The 19,739-nt window shown below is 42.0% G+C and overlaps 1 protein-coding gene across 10 annotated transcripts in view; it reads right to left on the bottom strand.

The window, feature by feature from the left end:
- The window catches only part of LOC132769389 (contactin-4), a 643,374-nt gene that overhangs the window by 119,468 nt on the left and 504,167 nt on the right, over positions 1 to 19,739 (bottom strand). The gene's annotated exons all lie outside the window — the stretch shown is intronic.

The following is a 19,739-nucleotide window of genomic DNA, read 5'->3' as shown; positions in this document are numbered from 1 at the left end:
TTAACATGGTAAACCAATAGAAGTCCGAATTGTGTGCAGTATCCATGGATTCTGTATCCACAGATTCAAGTGTCCATGGCTTGAAAAATATCCCCCCCCCCCCAAAAAAAAAAACAACTTGATTGTGCCATTATATATAGGGAACACCATTTTACTATGCCATTGTATATAATGGGACTTGAGCACCCATACATTTTGGTATTCATAGGGGAGGGAGGGTCTGGGACTAAACCCCAGCAGATATGTTACCTAAGAATAATAATCTTCCAGAATGTAACATGGAACAAGAAGTTCATGCATTAAATATGATATATCTAAGACCCCACCCCTGCCATTGAAATCTATTACACAGGTTTACAATCTATATGGCACGGATTCCTGAAGAATTTCCAGATGTAGTTGAAACAAGATACATACAGTAGAAGTAACTAATTTGTTTTTGATACTATAATCAACATAACGTAAAAAACACTTCATCTATTAGATATATTACATTCATTACCCGAAGGAGTTGCATGATCACTCTCAGGTGAGTGTTATTATATACATCCAAAATGCATAGGAGTTAATTTGGAATCAAGAAAATAAATTTAAAGAAAGAAGGGGGTACAGATGTGGAAAGGCTAGTTAAAGACAATTTAATATAATAAAGCAAGAGGGTCAGCTTAGGCCCTCAAGATGTTCTTGGACTACAGCTCCCATCAACATAGGCTATGCTGGCACAAACTAATGAGCATTTTAATCCTGTTTCTGCAGTACTACAGGTTGCTACCCTGGTATTTAAAAAAAAAATCAGGATCAGGCAGGAATGATAGTGAGATACATTACTGTCAGAGCAAATTTATAAAGAGACTACAGTATATCACACAAAAGAGGCTATTAGTATTAGTCCTACTCCTACATTGCTACTATTACAAGTAGCTGCCATCTATAGCTGGCCCTACCATGAAGCAATGTAACATGAACAGATATTGTTAAATGTGACAGAATTCTTTAAAGCCAAGGGAAATTGTTATTATATTTGAGCTTTTTAATATATTTTAGCCACATGAGCCTGCCTGAATGAGATCTTTCAGGGAAGCCCTTCTCTCTGTCCCACTATCTTCAAAGCTATCTCTTGTGGGAAAATGGGAGAAGGCCTTCTCAATGACTGGTCCCAGGTTGTGAAATTCCTTTCCCAGTTAGATTATACCAGTGGTTCCCAACCTGTGTTTGACCAGGGACCACTTTGATCAGAACCACGTTGACCAGGGATTGTCCTCCAACATTAGTACCAAAAGGGTTATGAACTGGTTTCTAGTCAACTTTAGATTCAATTTGGTTATTTGGAATGCTGATTCAGAAGATTGCATTGTTGTTGTTGGTCATTCGTTCAGTCGTCTCCGACTCTTCATGACCTCATGGACCAGCCCACACCAGAGCTTCCTGTCGGCCGTCACCATCCCCAGCTCCTTCAAGGTCAGTCCAGTCACTTCAAGGATGCCATCCATCCATCTTGCCCTTGGTCGGCCCCTCTTCCTTTTGCCTTCCACTTTCCCCAGCATAATTGTCTTCTCTAGGCTTTGCTGTCTCCTCATGATGTGGCCAAATTACTTCAACTTTGTCTCTAGTATCCTTCCCTCCAGTGAGCAGCCGGGCTTTATTTCCTGGAGGATGGACTGGTTGGATCTTCTTGCAGTCCAAGGCACTCTCAGAACTTTCCTCCAACACCACAGATCAAAAGCATCAATCTTCCTTCGCTCAGCCTTCCCTAAGGTCCAGCTCTCACATCCGTAGGTTACTACAGGGAATACCATGGCTTTGACTACTCAGAAAATTGCATTGGATAAACCATATCAGCTCTAGTTTCTGATACAGAACATCATCTGCTTGTCCACTGAAAACCATATTTAATAATCTAGAGCTGATGTGGTAGTAGTACTCTTTTGTGGGTAGTCAGCCTCTCCCCTCTCAACATCTCTATTGCCTTGGCACTATAAGAGGATTTTGAGAGGGCAGTCGGTCCTATTGCCACATGGTTTCAAGGCAGTGGTGTAGAAATGGTAAGGCTGCAGACCATATCTTCATTCTAGCAGACCACAGGTTGGCTGCCACTGGATTATAGTGATGCATCAGTGTAACATAACTAGGAAAGAAATTGCCTAGGCAGTTAAAGACCTTTCCTAAAAGTCTTTAATACCAAATGCTGTTGTTGTTTTTAATGGTCTTGCATTTAACTAACTAGTTGTTGTTGGTATGCGGCCAATTCATTTTCGACTCATGAAGACCCTAAGTCAACTCTATCCCAATTCTATTGTTAATTCTATAGAGAGAGAACCCTTTGTCTTCACTGATGTAGGTGAGAAAGTACCATTAATATGTTCTCCTTGGGAAGCCAAATAAACCGATCCTGTCATTAACTGCAGAAGAGCAAACCAAAGAACTGACATATTTTCCCATGAATCTGGTGTGACCATATACAGAACAGACACACTTAAATAACTTAAAGTGGTGCTTCTGAGAAGAAGAGGTCTGTAGAAGTGTCCCAGGAGCATGTTTTATGTAATCTCCAATAAAATATATTTCTGGTTTAAGACAAATGTATCACCTTGTTTATACATAACAAATTCAAGTAGCTGTGAATAGGGACTGTTCAGCAGTTTCTTCAGACTGCCACACTGGAGAAACTGCTAAACATTCCCTTAGACAGGAGACCTTTGGGAGTCCCGTATAAGAACTTGGAGCAAAAGCAATACTGACAAAAATGTAAGAAACCCAACAAAACAAAACAAAAAACAACCCAACCCCCACACAATTGTTTCAAAACACTTAAAAAGAATATATTTATACCAGGAGAGGTCTCCGTGAACCAGGGTATTTAAAAATAACCTGCTTCCAGATAATCAGATAAAACAATTTCAGATTTCTTCAACAAAGGACATCCACTGTAAAAAAAATCCCCAGGGGTTTTAGATGAGATCAGAAGAAGGCTTACAAGAGTAGAATTAAGAAGAAAAAGCTTGATAAACAAGAAGTGTCAGGTTGAATACCAACAAGATGTTGCTCCTTTTAAATCCATATCGGCTACCAGCATTTTCTGCTAATAAACTCAACAATGTTCAAACACCAAGAGTATATTTGAATGGCTCTGTTTGGGAGAATTACCATATATACTTGAGTATAAGTTGACCCGAATATAAGTCGAGACACCTAATTTTACTACAAAACACTGGGAAAGCTTATTGACTCAAGTATAAGCCGAGGGTAGAAAATGAAGCAGTTACTGGTAAATTTCAAAATAAAATTAGATACCAATAAAATTACATTAATTGAGGCATCAGTAGGTTAAATGCTTTTGAATATTTACATAAAACTGTAATTTAAGACAAGTCTGTCCAACTCTGATTAAATCATTATGCGAACCTTCTTCAATGTAAATATGCTTATGTATCCTTCTAATAATCACCATAGTTTATTTTAACTATACATTTTGGGGGAAATGATATGTGTATATGATTAAGGAAAAGTGGGAAAGACTGGCGCTGAGAGAGGGGGAGAGGAAGGCATGAGCTGCACCGATAGAGGAGGAGGAGAGGAAGGCGCGGGCTGCAATGAGAGAGGAGAGAAAGGTGCGCTAGAGGGGAGGGGAGAGCTGGGATTCTGTGCAGATAGGTGAGGTTCCTGGCAGGAAGACATGGGGCTGAAAGAAGCCCTTCTTTCAGCCTCCCACCTTCCCACCAGGACCCTAACCCAAGTATAAGCAGAGGGGCTTTTTCAGCCTAAATAAAGGGCTGAAAAACTAGGCTTATACTAGAGTATATAAAGTCATCCCATTAGGAGTTAACGTTAATGACAGCCAAACACCACTGGTTCTTTCACATCCAGTTCCAACAAAAAGAAATTAAAGAGTAAAACTCACTGATTTCAATTAGTAAAAGTGTATTGTATTGAAGTTCAAGAACAAAAATGGAATGACAAATACTGCAAGGAGAAGGTAGATGGAAAGGGAAAGGATAATTATTTTTTCTTATTATTTTGGCAAGAATGCAATGTTTTGCATCACATACATTACTCAGTAATGAAAAAAGAAGCCTTAAGAGAGTGAAAAGGCACAGGGGAGAAAGTAACCTACAGCTTGAAAGTTTTGTCTCAAAATAGTTGGTAAAGGACATATTCCCAAGTTCAAGGCAATCTTTCACCTATTGCGAAGTGTGTGATATTTACCCAAGCAGTCTATAATGACAAAAACACTATTCAGCCGTCTGTCCTTGGATGTGACAGCATTCTTGTTTCTTCTTTAAAAAATACTTTCTCAGCCTTAAGAAAAGTTCTCACAAATTGTGACAACACAAATGCTTTTCAGCCATGTAACCTACATTTTTCAATTTGTAAAGTGGCAAAGAAAAATCCAGCACAACGGTAACATACAAAAGAAATAGATCTCTTTAGGGAAAAAAGGATGTTTTAAAGCCTTCTGGAGTTAAATTTGAAGCCACCTGGAATCGCACATATCTTTGAACACTTATAGTGGATAACTGATGTATTTGTAAGTTGTAATGTCACAATAGCTAAGTGTGAAGAGAAATGGGAGACTAGGCTATACAAGCCTGGCAATCATGGCTCTTGGAATGCTATGAAAAGGGAGAAAAATATAAGAGAAAAGTCTTGGCTGTTGAATTGTCAGATAGGATTTGTTGTTGTTGTTATCATCATTATTATTACTACCACACTTTATCTCCCCCGATAGGGACTCAAAGTAGCTTAACATATAAACATTAGCATAGCATTTAAAATGCACAAATATACAAACATTAAAACAGAATAAAATATAAACAGTATTAAAAGATTCACAGTTAAAACCATTCAAACATATCCAATGCATTTTTAAAGCTAAAACCACAGCACCCCCTGAATTGATCTTAAAAACCATCTTTAAAAGCCTGTCTGAATAGAAAGGTTAAGTTAAGGTACATCTACACTGTAGAATTAATGCAATTTGAGACCACTTTAACAGCTTAATGCTATAGAACTGTAGTTCCCAACCTTTGAGCCTCCAGATGTTCCTGACAGATGGTAAGCTGGCTGGGATTTCTGGGAGTTAAAGTGCAAAACACTTTGAGGCCCAAAGGTTGGGAACCACTGGTATAGAATTATGGGAGCTATAGTATTGCAAAGTCTTTAGCCTTTTCTGCTAAAGAGTGCTGGTACATTACCAAACTACAACTCCTTGAATTCCATAGCACTGAGCCATGACAGTGAAAATGGCACCAAAGTGCATTAATTATACAGTATAGATACACCTCAGAAAGAAGAAAGGGTTATGTAGAGAATAGAATAGAGTAGGGCTAGATACAGTAGGCATTGTTTAGTTGTCAGCTTAGTTTGTAAAAGGAGAAGCTGGTAGTGCAATTTTTTTTAAAAGTGGGCTCTAATATCATGATAATTAAAATATGAATGGATTCTTTCACACTACTCAATTACAGCACTTTGATTCTGCTTTAATCTCAATGGTTGCATCTTATGGACTCCTTGGATTTATAGTCCGTGGAGGCTTTGGAATTCATCAGTTGAGAATCCAAAACACTCCTCCTTGATGGAATTAGACTGATAATTGAAACATAATCACTGAAGGGCATAATTTATCCAAAATAAATACTTTAAGGAAGAAGGGAGGAGAAGGAGCATTAGCGTAATGGTTCAGTTTTTTAACATCCTTTTAGAAAAGACAAAATGAAAGTGGTAGCAGAGAAGGGAAGGTGAGGAAATTAGTCCTGTTGAATTTCTAATGATTTACAAGATTCCAGAACAGGCATGGGCAAACTATGACCCATGGGTAGATGCAGCCTGTTGGGCTTCTTCCTCTGGCCACGGAGCTCTGAGCAGCCACATGTCACACCTCCTCTCAGCATGAGGACACGGCAGGCCACCATGTCCTCATGCTGAGAGAAGAGCCCTTCCAGTCACATGAAGCTTGCCAGACCTCTTTACTGAGTGATACCTGCACTCAGATACCTGCATTCTTTTGCAAAGAAGACTAAAGACCTTGAAAAACTACAACTCTCAGGATTCCTTATCCCTGAGTCATATCAGTTAAAGTGGACATCAAACACAAGAAATCTCTCCCCCTCCCAATCTACCACTATTCAACACCCCCCTCAGTGCGTGCCCCCTTCCCTCCTGGCCTGGCCTGGCTGTCAAATTTTAAAATGCGATGCAGCTCCAATGCAAAAAGGATTATCAATGCCTTTTATAGAACACGGTTTAGCTAGGCAGTTGACTCCTTTTACATATGAGGATATTTGGAAGTCTTACTCATTAAAACTGACGCAAAGTAGAACATACTTGTTAATAGGGGTTTACATGACAGCGCTAACGTTTACGTATCTCCCTATGACAATTCACTAATTATTGTCCAAAGTTTTGGGAAACCCTCCTTTCTCCCAAAGAGCACTATCTTTGTATTAGTGTTGGAAATAAACACTTGACTGCTCTGATGGTTTGCACTGAATTGCCTACAGGTTAGTAGGCAGTTATCTACCTCTTGATGTACGTCATGTGGCTACTTGTGAGTGGGATACAATCTATGCAATACAAAGAAACAAAAAAAAACTGATAAAAAGAGAAGGAGCACAAGTGGCTAAATATCTTTTGACCAAAAATGGGCAACAGTGACCGCATTGTTTGTAGCCTCAAACAATTATTTCTCTGTGCATGAGGCAGGGCATTGTGGACAAGAATACAGGTGCAGAGTTGTCTGTCGTGGAAGGCGGAGGATGCTTTTGGCAGTGCCATTTTGCCAGGTTGTCTTTTGAGTTGCCCACTCCACTTCTGAGTCTGTTCACAGACTTTCAAGTCACCCATTCTTGGTTTGCCCCTGGAGGCAAACCCTCATGGAGGGCCATCCAATTGGGATTTCCTGGTTTAGCTTCCCAGAAGGATACTCTCGCTGTTGCTGGGGGAACATTAAGAGGACTGGTGGTTCTCATGAAGCTTTTCTTTGATTTGAGTTGACTGGGAGGAAGCTGATAAGCCATGCAGTGGATGGCTTTCACAATATTGTGACTGGTGAATCTTGAAGATTTTATGTTGTTGTTTTTTTCTCATATATCACAATAAATGAAAAAAAAAACAAATTTGTGTAAATGAGTGGCATCCAGAAACCTGTTTCTATTGTCAATTTTGATGGCTCCAACATTGAGCTTAAGGGAACCCCTTTTGGGGTTGGAACCCGCAGTGATATAGCGAGTCTCTGTTCATAGAAGCAGCTCTATGAACAGCAGTGTTTTCTAAGTTGGCTACACCATGACAATTGGACAAATGAGGTGAGGAAGAGAAGCTAAAATTATTACCCTTGAATTAACTGGTTTAACGGCATTGCACATGAGGCACTATGCTGATGATCGTGCCATTACCACTCAAGCAGGGATCTTTGAGATGGTTGAACAGAAGCTCTCCGAAGGTCTAGGTGCTCTTACTGCCTATTACAGGGAAAACCAGCTGATTCCTAATCCATCTAAAACACAGACATGTGCTTTTCATCTTAAGAACAGACAAGCATCCCGAGCTCTGAGGATCACCTGGGAAGGAATCCCACTGGAGCATTGCAGCACACCCAAATACCTGGGAGTTACCCTGACCTACAAGAAGCACTGCCTGAATATCAAGCAAAAAGTGGGCACTTGAAACAATATCATACGAAAGCTGACTGGTACAACAGAGGGGATCACAACCAGATACAGTGAAGACATCTGCCCTTGAGCTATGCTACTCTGCTGCTGAGTATGCGTATCCAGGAACACATCTCACCACGCTAAAACAGTGGATGTGGCTCTTAATGAGACATGACACAATATCAAGGGGTGTCGGTGCCCTACACCACTGGAGAAATTACACTGTTTAGCCGGTTTTGTATCACCTGATCGTTGCTGGGGAGTAGCAACCAATAGTGAAAAGACCAAGGCAGTGACATCTCCGACCCACCTCCTGTTTGGGGATCAGCGACTTAAATGAAGAAACAGTTTTCTAAGATCTACAGAGACACTCGCTTGAACAACCCAGCAAGTGAGAGTCTAAAAGTGGCAGGCTCAAACCCAGAACCTCAATCAATGCCTGGTACCAAATGAGAAACTCCCTCCTGGGCACACAGAAAACTGGGCAACTTGGAAGGCACTGAACAGACTGCACTCTGGCACCACAAGATGCAGAACCAATCTTAAGAAATGGGGCTACAAAGTGGAATCGATGACATGGAGAAGAGCAAACCACAGAATACCTACTTCAATGCAACCTGAGCCCTGCCTCATGCACAATGGAGGACTTTCTTGCAGCAACACCAGAGGCACTCCAAGTGGGCAGCTACTGGTCAAAGGACACTTAATAGAATACCAATTCTGCAAACTTTGTGTTTTGTTTGTTTGTTTTTAATGCAATACAAGAGTTTTGGTTTGCTCCTGACACGATAAATAAATAAATATTATTATTATTATTATTATTATTATTATTATTATTATTATTAATGCACTTGTATACCGCTAATATCTCAGCCTAAATCGGCGACTCATTGCGGTTTACAACATTTAAAAAACAATATTCAGTTAAAAGCATAAAACACATATACAGTACAAATTATTGGGCCACCAATAACAATCCTATGCATCTCATAACTGGAATCGTAATCCAAAATTCATCGTCCGTGTATAACCAATCCTTAGTCATCACAATTCGTTACAACGGATTAACCGAATGCTTGTTTAAACATCCATGTCTTCAATCTTTTCCGAAACACCATCAGCGAAGGGGCTGATCGTACCTCTATGGGGAGGGTGTTCCAAAGCCGGGGGGCCACCACAGAAAAGGCCCTATCTCTCGTCCCCGCCAGCCGAGCTTGAGAAGCAGGCGGGATCGAGAGCAGGGTCTCCCCGGAAGATCTCAAACTCCTGGTGGGTTCATAGGCAGAGATGCAGTCAGATAGGTAGCTTGGGCCGGAAATGTTTAGGGCTTTAAAGGCCAACGCCAGCACTTTGAATTCAGCCCGGTAGCAGATCGGTAGCCAGTGGAGTTGGCGCAACAGGGGGGTTGTATGCTCCCTGCGCTCCGCTCCTGTTAAAATCATGGCTGCCGAGCGTTGGACTAGTTGGAGCTTCCGAGCTGTCTTCAAAGGCAACCCCACGTAGAGAGCGTTGCAGTAGTCTAAACGGGATGTAACCAGAGCGTGGACTACCGTGGCCAAGTCAGACTTCCCAAGGTATGGGCGCAGCTGGCGCACAAGCTTTAGCTGTGCAAATGCTCCCCTGGTCACCGCCGAAACCTGGGGTTCCAGGCTCAGCGATGAGTCCAGGATCACTCCCAAGCTGTGAACCTGCGTCTTCAGGGGGAGTGTGGCCCCATCCAACACAGGCTGTAACCCTATGCCCTGTTCGGCCTTGCGACTGACCAGGAGTACCTCTGTCTTGTCTGGATTCAATTTCAATTTGTTCGCCCTCATCCAGACCGTCACAGCGGCCAGGCACCGGTTCAGGAGGCACTTAAATGCCTCTTGATATTAAAGCTCAGAATTTGTTAAAAAGTACAGAAGAAAATCAGAGTCAGCATAGCAACAATATTTAATAAATATATAACTCTCGGTAAACAACTTTATCATGTGCTGAATAATATAGTTGACAAAAAGGAGATTGTCTGGTTTATCTGCAGCAAGAAGGCAAATTTGAATTTTTCTTCCTTTTCATTCCTCACTATTCACAGAAGCAGATAACTTAGTTTAACAGAGTAAGACTGTTAGAGTCAGATTTTAATCTCTAGGGATGCATTATGATAGAACATTTCACAGAGAAAGGCTGCAAGTAAGTGACAAGTTGGTTTTATGTATCAAATACTTTGGAGTGTTCCTTTCTTTGACTGCAAACTTTTAGCTGAGTTGAAACAATTTGGGAGAAAAAAATTACCATTCCCTAGCCCACTACCAAATTATACTTGCTACCTTAAAAAACAAAACAAATGATTGAAGAAGTTACCATTCAGTTTCACTACTTAAATATTATTTGGCATTATGTAAAGTATTAATGAGCTATTGTGACAAGTAGTTTTCACAATGACAGATTCAGAAAGATTATTTTGATGAGAGGTAGAAACCATTTTCATGGTTTTATAGATATAAAGCAAATGGGTTTTTCATACTGAAAAAGAGAAAATAAAGTTATTCATAAGCACAGAACATTACTAATTATGCATTTATAATCTGGATAAAATATGAGACTACGTCTTTAGGCAGTATTAACTTTAAAAGAACTTCAGGGATACAGTCTACATTGAGATGCAACTGAAAATCTATCTGGTTACATTGCCAGTTTTAAAAGATGCAGGCAATATTATTCCTTTCTGGCCTACATGACATGTTTCTAAGGCACAGAGGAAATAACAGATAATGAATCCATAGGAGAAACTCGAAAACAAATTACAAGCAAGAAGGCATGTGTAGGGAAAGAGACAGAAAAAGATGGAAATCAACAGGGCAAAAGAGACTTATAAATGGATTGTAGCAACCGTATCTAATTATTTGGAGACTATGTTAAAAAGAGAACTAAACTGCCCTGATACGTTTAGTAAAAGTGTTGTAAATAAATATCTCAAACAATGATAATCTAGAATAAATTGTGATATTCAAAGTATGCCAAGCAACATGAAATGCTGAGTTTTTTTTACTTTCACATTATTTTCTACTGATGGTGGCTCTAAGGTGACCTATCACAGAGTTTTCTTTGCCCAGTTTGTTCGGAGGGGTTTTCCTTTTGTCTTCATCTGAGGCTGAAAGAATGAGACTTGCCCAAGATCACCTAATGGGTTTCCATGGCCAAGTGGGGCTTTGAATCCTGGTCTTCACAGTTGTAGTCCAACATTCTAACCACTACACCAAGCTGATTCTCTTATCAGGATATACCCTACAAACTTATGTAAGTTCTAGAAATTTTAGTTGAAAAATAAGCCAGAACCCCTGGGTTGAATTATTCATTGATCAGATGGCTGGAACCATAGTCACCATGTTCCAAAGTCCATCCATTTTGACTATATTTGGGATGGAAACATACCACTGAATTGCACTGAAGGACCCATAGAGCCTACAAACACTCCTGTTGGATAATATTTTTGGAGCATAAAGAATCAGTAGATATCTGTGAGCTCTATGGGTCCTTCAGTGCAATTATAAGTAAGTTGTTCTATAATATTAGTAAAAGGACAACAATGACAGATAAAACAGGCTTCAAAGTACACAATACATAAGTGAGAAAGAAAATAACTTGATATACAGGCAGTCCCTGAGTTATAAACAACTGACTTACAAATGATTCATAGTTAAGAATGGGGGAGAGACAACAGGAAGTGAGAGAAATCTACCCCTCAGAAGGGGTCTCCAATGAAGCTTTGTCACCAATCTTTGTTTTCACAACAAGCCAAATTTTTCAAAATCCAATTATCACATGGACAGAAAATGAGATTAAATCTTCTGAACAGGGACACAGACAGCAAAACAAACACCATAGGTGTGTCAACCCTTCCCTATGCTATTCAAAGTGTGTGTGTGTATCACCCCACACCCACACACACACACACACACACACACACACACACACGTGTGTGTTTAATAATGATAATGATAATGAAAATCATAACTTTATTCTTATACTCTATCACCATCTCCCTGAAGGTACTTGGGGCAGCTTACAAATGGGACAAAATGTCCACAAGACATAAAAGCAAAAACAATCCATAAGACAAAACACATTTAAAATAGGAGCATCATAAAATACAACAACCAAGATAAAATAGACTAAACACAACAGAATAAAACAAATTCCATTGGAGGTCCATCAGACCAGGTTCAACAAAAACAATGACCAAGATTTCTAAAATGGGCATGACCAAGCTATAAAAGGGCTGGGCAAGGGATAGTGCAAATAATGTACCATAGGGCTGGGGAAGTGGATGAAGTGCAAAACAGAGAACTATCTGGAGATCTAGGGACTGGGTATATATAACTAGGGACTAATTACTATTGAATGCTTGCTGGAACATTCAGGGTTTCAAATCCCTATGAAAGGGAGGGGGGGTATTCCAAAGTCGGGGGCCACCACCGAGAAGGCCCTCTCCTTTTCACAAGCCATGCTTGTGACAGTGATGGAAGTGAGGGGCATGGACCACCATGGCCAAATCAGGCTTCTCAATGTACAGTCGCAGCTGGTGCACAAGCTTTAACTGGGTGAATGACTTCCTGGCCACCACTGACACCTGGGCATCATGCATCAGAGCTGAATCCAGGAGGATCCCCAGACTTCGAACTTGTGTCCCCAGGGGGCGTGTAACCCCGTTAAACACAGGTTGCCACCCTATACTTCGATTGACCAATATATGGCTAGAGTCATACTTAAAAATGTACCTGTTCCAATGTATATACAATTTCAACTGAAGAACAAACTTACATACCCTATCCTGTTCATAACTTGGGGACTGTCTGTATTGTGTTCTTTGAATAGATATTGATTCACTTTTAGTGTATGTGCTATGTTTGGTTAAAGATGTTCCTCCACAACAGGGAGTGGGGAAAAGTAAAAGAACAATTTGAGAAACAAAATGAGCACTCACTACAGTTGTCCAGACTTCTGTTAATGTGAATAAAGAAAAATAACTTTTTAAAAAGGAGAGTGTCATGAATCACAGCAGCTTTTGTAACTGCTGCTATTAAACAAGCCAAACATTGACAAAACAAAAAGGCAGACACTGTAAAGGAACAGTATGAGGCCAGTATTTGGAGCAATAATTAGAAGCCAGGAGATAAAAGGAACAAATAGTGTGATTGCTATGAATCAAGCAAAAAACCTCCAGTAGTGACAATAGAAGCTGTTACAATGCCTTTGAAAAGATGGGTCCTTTAATCTTGAAATGTTACAGTATATCATACCAAAGTCCAAGGCAAATGGATCTTTGTATGGTATTTGTGATGAAGTGTGAAGCTATGGCCCTATAGATTTGATAGTATTGGCCTCTCAACACTATCTGAGCTCTGCGAGTATCATGCCCCACTCAGAAATCTCCTCTGTTTTCCTCCTTAGTTAGGAGAGGTTAGCCAGCATGTTGTAAATAGCCACTATGGGAGGGATCCAGAGTTAGCCCCTTCCCTTGCAGAATCTTCTCCGGGGCAGAGTCTCTCAGCAAGATTCAACTGCATATCTGGAAGACAGCCATTAGACCAGGAGGAGTCAGAGAAGTGAAGATGCTAAAATATTCCATGTCAAGGTTGAGAGGCAATGGTTGAGCAATAGAAGTTAGACAATTAAATTCTTGAACAGTTGGTTCTGTAAGCAAAGTGGCTTGGCTGAAGACACAGAGAACAAAGTAGAAAAGACAACAGACAAGTAGGCAATGATCACTGTTAGAGCAAATCGTCAACATTTTAAGATACTTTTGCCAGTTAGATCAGGAGGAGTTGGGATTTAAACTTTGCTATTGTTTTATAAAATCTTTATCAGCTGTTCCTCTGAGCATATCAACTCTGTTCCTAGTAAGATCAGGACACCTCCATGCAAACAGCTTGCAGGGGCAGAACAGTGGGCATAGGATTTTTAAAAATGAAACATAGTGTTCAAGGGCTGGGGCATTTGTAGAAATACTAAGATGCTTGTTTATCAAATTATTGTCCTTCCAACTCTATTCTAGACATGGACTGTCTAGAAACACCATTCTAAACTTCTGGAATGATTCCATCAACACTGTCTTTGAAAAATCCTGCAAATCTCTTGGGAAGACAGGCAGACAAACTTTGGCATTCCGGAAGAAGCAAAGACAATTAGCATTGAAACAATGATTCTCCACCATCAACTTTGCTGAACTGGCCATATTGTTCACATGTCCAGTCACCTTCACCCAAAGCACTTACTTTATTTTCAATTTAAGAATGGAAAATGAAATGTCAATGGACAACAAAAAAGATGTAAAGATGATGTTAAAGCTAACTTTAAAATGTGGTATAAACACCAACAACTGGGCACTTCAGCATTGTAACTAGAGGTCAGTGGTGCAATGGATTTTGAAGAGGCATGAAGAGAGGAGGCTGAAAGGAAGAAATGTGCCAAGATGAAGACACATCAAGCTAATTCTTGTCATAACTGTCTTCTATCTGGAAATCTATATCATTGTAAAAGATATATCCAGAAAAGGTCTTCACAGTCATTTTTGGATCCACCACCAAGACTCTACCCATGGAAGCCAATCATATTTGGTCACAAGTTATCATCCATGATTAGCCAGTTCCTCCCATTTCAAGGCAGACAAGTCCATGTAGAACTGCCCATGGGAAGGACCTAGAATAGTTATTCTTCATTAATATTCTGGTCCCAAGCAATTTAGCCACTAGAAAGGGAGCTTCTCCAAATCTTGTCATTACATTCCTATTCAAATTCTTCCCCCTCGATGGGCTATCACCTTGTCCTGGTGAGGGGGCTTGCGCGTTCCGATGAACCTGTAGGCACAACAACTGGAGTCGTGCACTCCCAGGAGTGGCCGCGGGGGAGGTTCCAGACCAAGCACAGTCCGAAGACCCAAAGACCTCAACGGCGGAGCAGGCGGAGGATAACATGGTACATGTTACAACGGCTGCGAAGGCGAAAGAAGGCTGCAACAGACTGAGAAGCCACGGTCATTGTGTTAAACTACATCACCAGTGGAACCTCACTCTGTGAAGTCTGTGTGTTGATCAGTTGTGCACTGACCTCCACACATTAAAAAAACCCATGCACAGGCGTCTTCCAAAGAAAATAAAAACCAAGCAACCAAAGTCCCATGGCGATCAGCAAGTGGCGACGGGGGCAGGACTGTGAAATCTGGAAGCCCCTAGTAACAGACTGGCACATGGGCGGTGGGTACGGACTCAGTCGTTCTACCTCAAGGTCCGAGGCAGTTGAGTAGTTCGGCAGCTGTATCCGCGACTGAGCAGCCCTTTTGAGGACCCACTCTGCTCACCCCACATGGGGAGGGGGCTAGAAAAGGTGCCCTAAACATAGTCTGCCTCACTTATCCCTGACTGGACTGCCACGTCCAGTGGGGTCACCACCCTGCGGCCAAAAAAGGAAAATGAACTTTGGTACGTGGAACGTACGGACTCTGATGGACAACAGTGGCAGTGAACGCCCCGAACGCAGAACTGCCATCATTGCAAGGGAGCTGGGACGCTTCAACATCGACATAGCAGCCCTTCAGGAGACCCGGAGAGCAGGAGAGGGACAGCTGAAGGAAGAAAAAGGAGGCTACACCTTCTTCTGGAAGGGACTGCCCGAAAAAGACCAAAGAATGCACGGAGTTGGCTTTGCCATCAGAAATGATCTGATGAAACATCTCTCCGAAGCACCCACTGGCATCAACGAACGACTCTCAACCTTCCGAATCGATCTTGCCAAAAACCAACGGGCAATCATCATAAGTGCCTATGCACCAACACTAGATGCTGACGAAGACATCAAGGAGAAATTCTACTGTCAGCTGGACACCGTCCTATCGGGGATACGTAAGGAGGACAAAATCATCCTCCTGGGGGACTTTAATGCAAGAGTCGGGCGAGACTTCGACCTGTGGCCAGGGACCATAGGAAAAGACGGGATTGGAAACAGCAACTCAAATGGCATCCTGCTTCTCACCAAATGTGCGGAGCACAACCCTGTCATCACCAACACGCTCTTCCGCCAAAAAAACAAGTTCAAGCATCATGGAAGCACCCCCCGGTCAAAGCATTGGCACCTCTTAGACTATGTAATCACACGCGCCAGAGACCGCCGTGACGTGCTCCTCACAAGAGCCATGACAGGTGCTGATGACTGCTGGACTGACCACAGGCTAATTCGATCCTCGATGGCTATCAAGATCGCTCCCAAGCGCAGACTCCAAGGAAGGAAGACAAGGCGCAAAATGAACACCCAAGCCCTTCAGGAGCCCTCCAGGCGAGCCCATCTCCAAACAGCACTCAAGGACCATCTACCCACAGTACACCCCGAAAATGTCGAGGAACATTGGAACAAACTGAAGACTTCCATCATCCAAGCTCGCGAAGAATCTATTGGATACCAAGCCAAGAAACATCAAGACTGGTTTGATGAAAATGACATCGAGATCCAACAGTTAATTGAAAAGAAAAGGAAAGCCTTCCAAGCATGGCAGAGAGACATCAACTGTGCTGCTAAGAAAAAGATCTATGCCAGTGCAAAAGCTGAGGTCCAAAGAAGGACAAGAGAACTCAAGAACATCTGGTGGACAAAGAAGGCTGAAGAAATCCAACACCTGGCAGATACCCATAATGCTCAGGGATTTTTCAAAGCCACAAAGGTCATCTACGGACCAAGAAACCATGGCATACAGCCTCTACGCTCATCAGATGGAACCAAACTCCTGAAAGACCAAAACTCAATTGCACTACGTTGGAAAGAACACTACCAAAGCCTCCTGAACCGCAGCTCCAATGTGGCCAAAGAGGTCCTCTCACAAATCCCACAACAACAAACCAGGGATGAGCTTGCAGCACTGCCTAGTCTGGAAGAAGTCAGCAATGCCATCAGCCAACAGAAGAATAACAAAGCCAGTGGACCAGATGGGATCCCTGCTGAAATCTTTAAAGAGGGAGGACCTGAGCTGACACACCAACTCCACCAGCTCATAGAAAAAGTGTGGGTGACCAAGAAAATCCCAGCAGATTTCAAGGACGCCACCATCATCACCCTCTTCAAAAAAGAGGAAAGAACAGACTGCGGAAACTATTGAGGTATCTCCCTTCTAACCTCCACTGGGAAAATCCTCACAAGAATCCTTGCAAACCGCCTTCTGCCCCTCTCAGAAGACACCCTCCCAGAATCTCAGAATGGCTTCCGCCCCTCCAGAGGAACAGTGGACATGATCTTCACTGCACGACAGCTCCAAGAAAAATGCAGGGAACAAAACCACCTCTGTACATGGCATTCATCGACCTTGCAAAGGCATTCGACACAGTGAATCGCAGCGCTCTCTGGACCATCCTCCACAAAATCAGGTGCCCTAACAAATTTGTGAACATCCTGCGGCTCCTCCATGATGACATGATGGCAACAGTTTTGGACAGCAGTGGCTCCCAAAGTGACCCATTTAAGGTGGAATCGGGTGTCAAACAGGGATGTGTTATTGCCCCAACTCTATTCTCCATCTTCATCGCTATGATACTTCACCTTGTTGATGGGAAGCTTCCCACCGGAGTGGAAATAATCTATCGGACAGATGGCAAGCTATTCAACCTCAGCAGACTGAAAGCCAAAACCAAGGTTACAACAACAGCTGTTATAGAACTCCAGTATGCTGATGACAATGTCGTCTGTGCACATTCAGAAGAAGATCTACAAGCCACTCCAAACACCTTCGCAGAAGCATATGAGAAGCTCGGCCTGTCACTGAACATTGAGAAAACTAAGGTGCTGTTCCAGCAGTCACCAGCCAATCCCTCTCCAATGCCAGTAATACAGCTTAATGGTGTAACATTAGAAAATGTGGACCATTTCCGCTACCTTGGCAGCCACCTCTCCACCAAAGTCAACATCGACGCCAAAATACAACACCGCCTGAGCTCTGCAAGTGCAGCATTTTCCAGAATGAAGCAGAGAGTGTTTGAGGACCGGGACATCCGTAGGGAGACCAAGGTGCTTGTCTATAAAGCTATTGTCCTCCCAACCCTGCTATATGCCTGTGAGACGTGGACTGTCTACAGACGTCACATGCAGCTCCTGGAACGTTTCCATCAGCGCTGCCTCCGGAAAATCCTGCAAATCTCCTGGGAAGACAAGCGGACAAACGTCAGTGTGCTGGAAGAAGCAAAGACCACCAGCATTGAAGCGATGGTCCTCCAACATCAACTCCGCTGGACCGGCCACGTTGTCCGGATGCCTGACCACCGTCTCCCAAAGCAGTTGCTCTACTCCAAACTTAAGAACGGAAAACGGAACGTTGGTGGACAGGAAAAGAGATTTAAAGATGGGCTCAAAGCCAACCTTAAAAACTCTGGCATAGACACTGAGAACTGGGAAGCCCTGGCCCTTGAGCGCTCCAGCTGGAGGACAGCTGTGACCAGCAGTGCTGCAGAATTTGAGGAGGCACGAGTGGAGGGTGAAAGAGAAAAACGTGCCAGGAGGAAGGCGCGTCAAGCCAACCCCGACCGGGACCGCCTTCCACCTGGAAACCAATGCCCTCACTGTGGAAGAAGATGCAGAGCAAGAATAGGGCTCCACAGCCACATACGGACCCACAAGGAAATCCATAATGGAAGACCATCTTACTCGTCCAACGAGGGATCGCCTAAGTAAATAAGTAAGTAAGTAAGTATTCAAATTCTTGCTTTCATGCATCCACATTTCATGTTTGAGTAGAAGCAAATTGATACATGGCAGGGATTGTCCTGACAGACTGCTCTTACAAAGTCCGAAGCAGGAAGATACTATTTATATATACAGCCCCCTTCCATATTCAGGGATTCTGTAATCATAAATTCCACCATCGATTGTTTGAACATTTTCTAAGACAAAGCAACCTTCATTTTGCCATTTTACATAAAGAACACCATTTTACTATGCTACTATATGCAATGGGACTTGAGCATCCAAGGATTTTGGTATCTATAGTGGTCCTGGAACCAAAACGGTATGCCAAAGGTGTACTGTATAAAGTTTTATTTTGCTATATAAAACACACACACAGAAACACAACATTTTTCACTGTATGACATTTCTTCTTGTGAGAAGTGTAAAGCATTTTAGCCTAGGAACTATAGTAAAGAATGTAAACAATATTTGCAAACTTTCTTGTCCTGAGTGAATAGGGCAATCTCAGCCTGACAAGATACTTTATCAATAAATTGTCTCTGTGAGACTTTCTATCCTCAAGCAAGATCGGAAATATTGTGTTTTTTAAAAAAGCTCCAAAATGTATTTCCACCAAACATATTCTATCTCACACAAAAACAGAATATTTGGGGGGGGGGGGGACTATTTCATTTGGATAAAAATTGTTTTTGCACAAAAGACTGTTCCTGAAATGTGAAAAATCATCAAAAACACACACAGTAGGGGAAAACTTTCAATTTCTTTTTGTACTGTAACAAAATAATTCAAAATTTACATTCCTATGCCTAAATGCAATTGCTGGTTCCAGCTGGAGAAAACAACTGGATAAGTCAACACTTACATAAATCTCAGCAGTGATCTTGTGTTTCTCATCTGCTTAACTGATATTCCGTAAGGAGTTGGTAGGTCTGCGTATACTTCTCATACATTCACAATTGCCACAACCAAGGACACTGACTGTACAGTTATTGGGGTGCTATAGCTGTTTACTTCTCCATTCCAATTATTCATTTGCAAAGGAGAATGGAAATCTTGCATGCAGAATTATAAGACAAGATGCTCGCAGTTGTGGTAGGGCTGCTATAATTGTTGCTATGATTGTTGTTGATGTTGGTTTTAGATGTCACTAAGGCCACCCAGTGGAATTTTATGACTGAGAGGGTATTCAAACCCTGGACTCTCAGTGCCCAAGTACAACATTAAAATTATTACATCACACTGCCATATGTGCCACAAAAAAGGTTTCTCTTTCACCAAGGGAAGGGAAAGCACACTCTCCAAAGCAAGAATTTATGTGCATCCAAAAGAGTACAAAATTATAATAAAATTGATTCCCTTTGTATTGTTGAAGGCAATGGCCATACAACCTGA

This window comes from Anolis sagrei, chromosome 2 (genome assembly GCF_037176765.1).
Source record: "Anolis sagrei isolate rAnoSag1 chromosome 2, rAnoSag1.mat, whole genome shotgun sequence".
NCBI classification, from domain to species: domain Eukaryota; kingdom Metazoa; phylum Chordata; class Lepidosauria; order Squamata; family Dactyloidae; genus Anolis; species Anolis sagrei.
The sequence above is the reverse complement of the archived record's forward strand: the minus strand, read 5'-3'. Positions and strand labels throughout refer to the sequence as shown.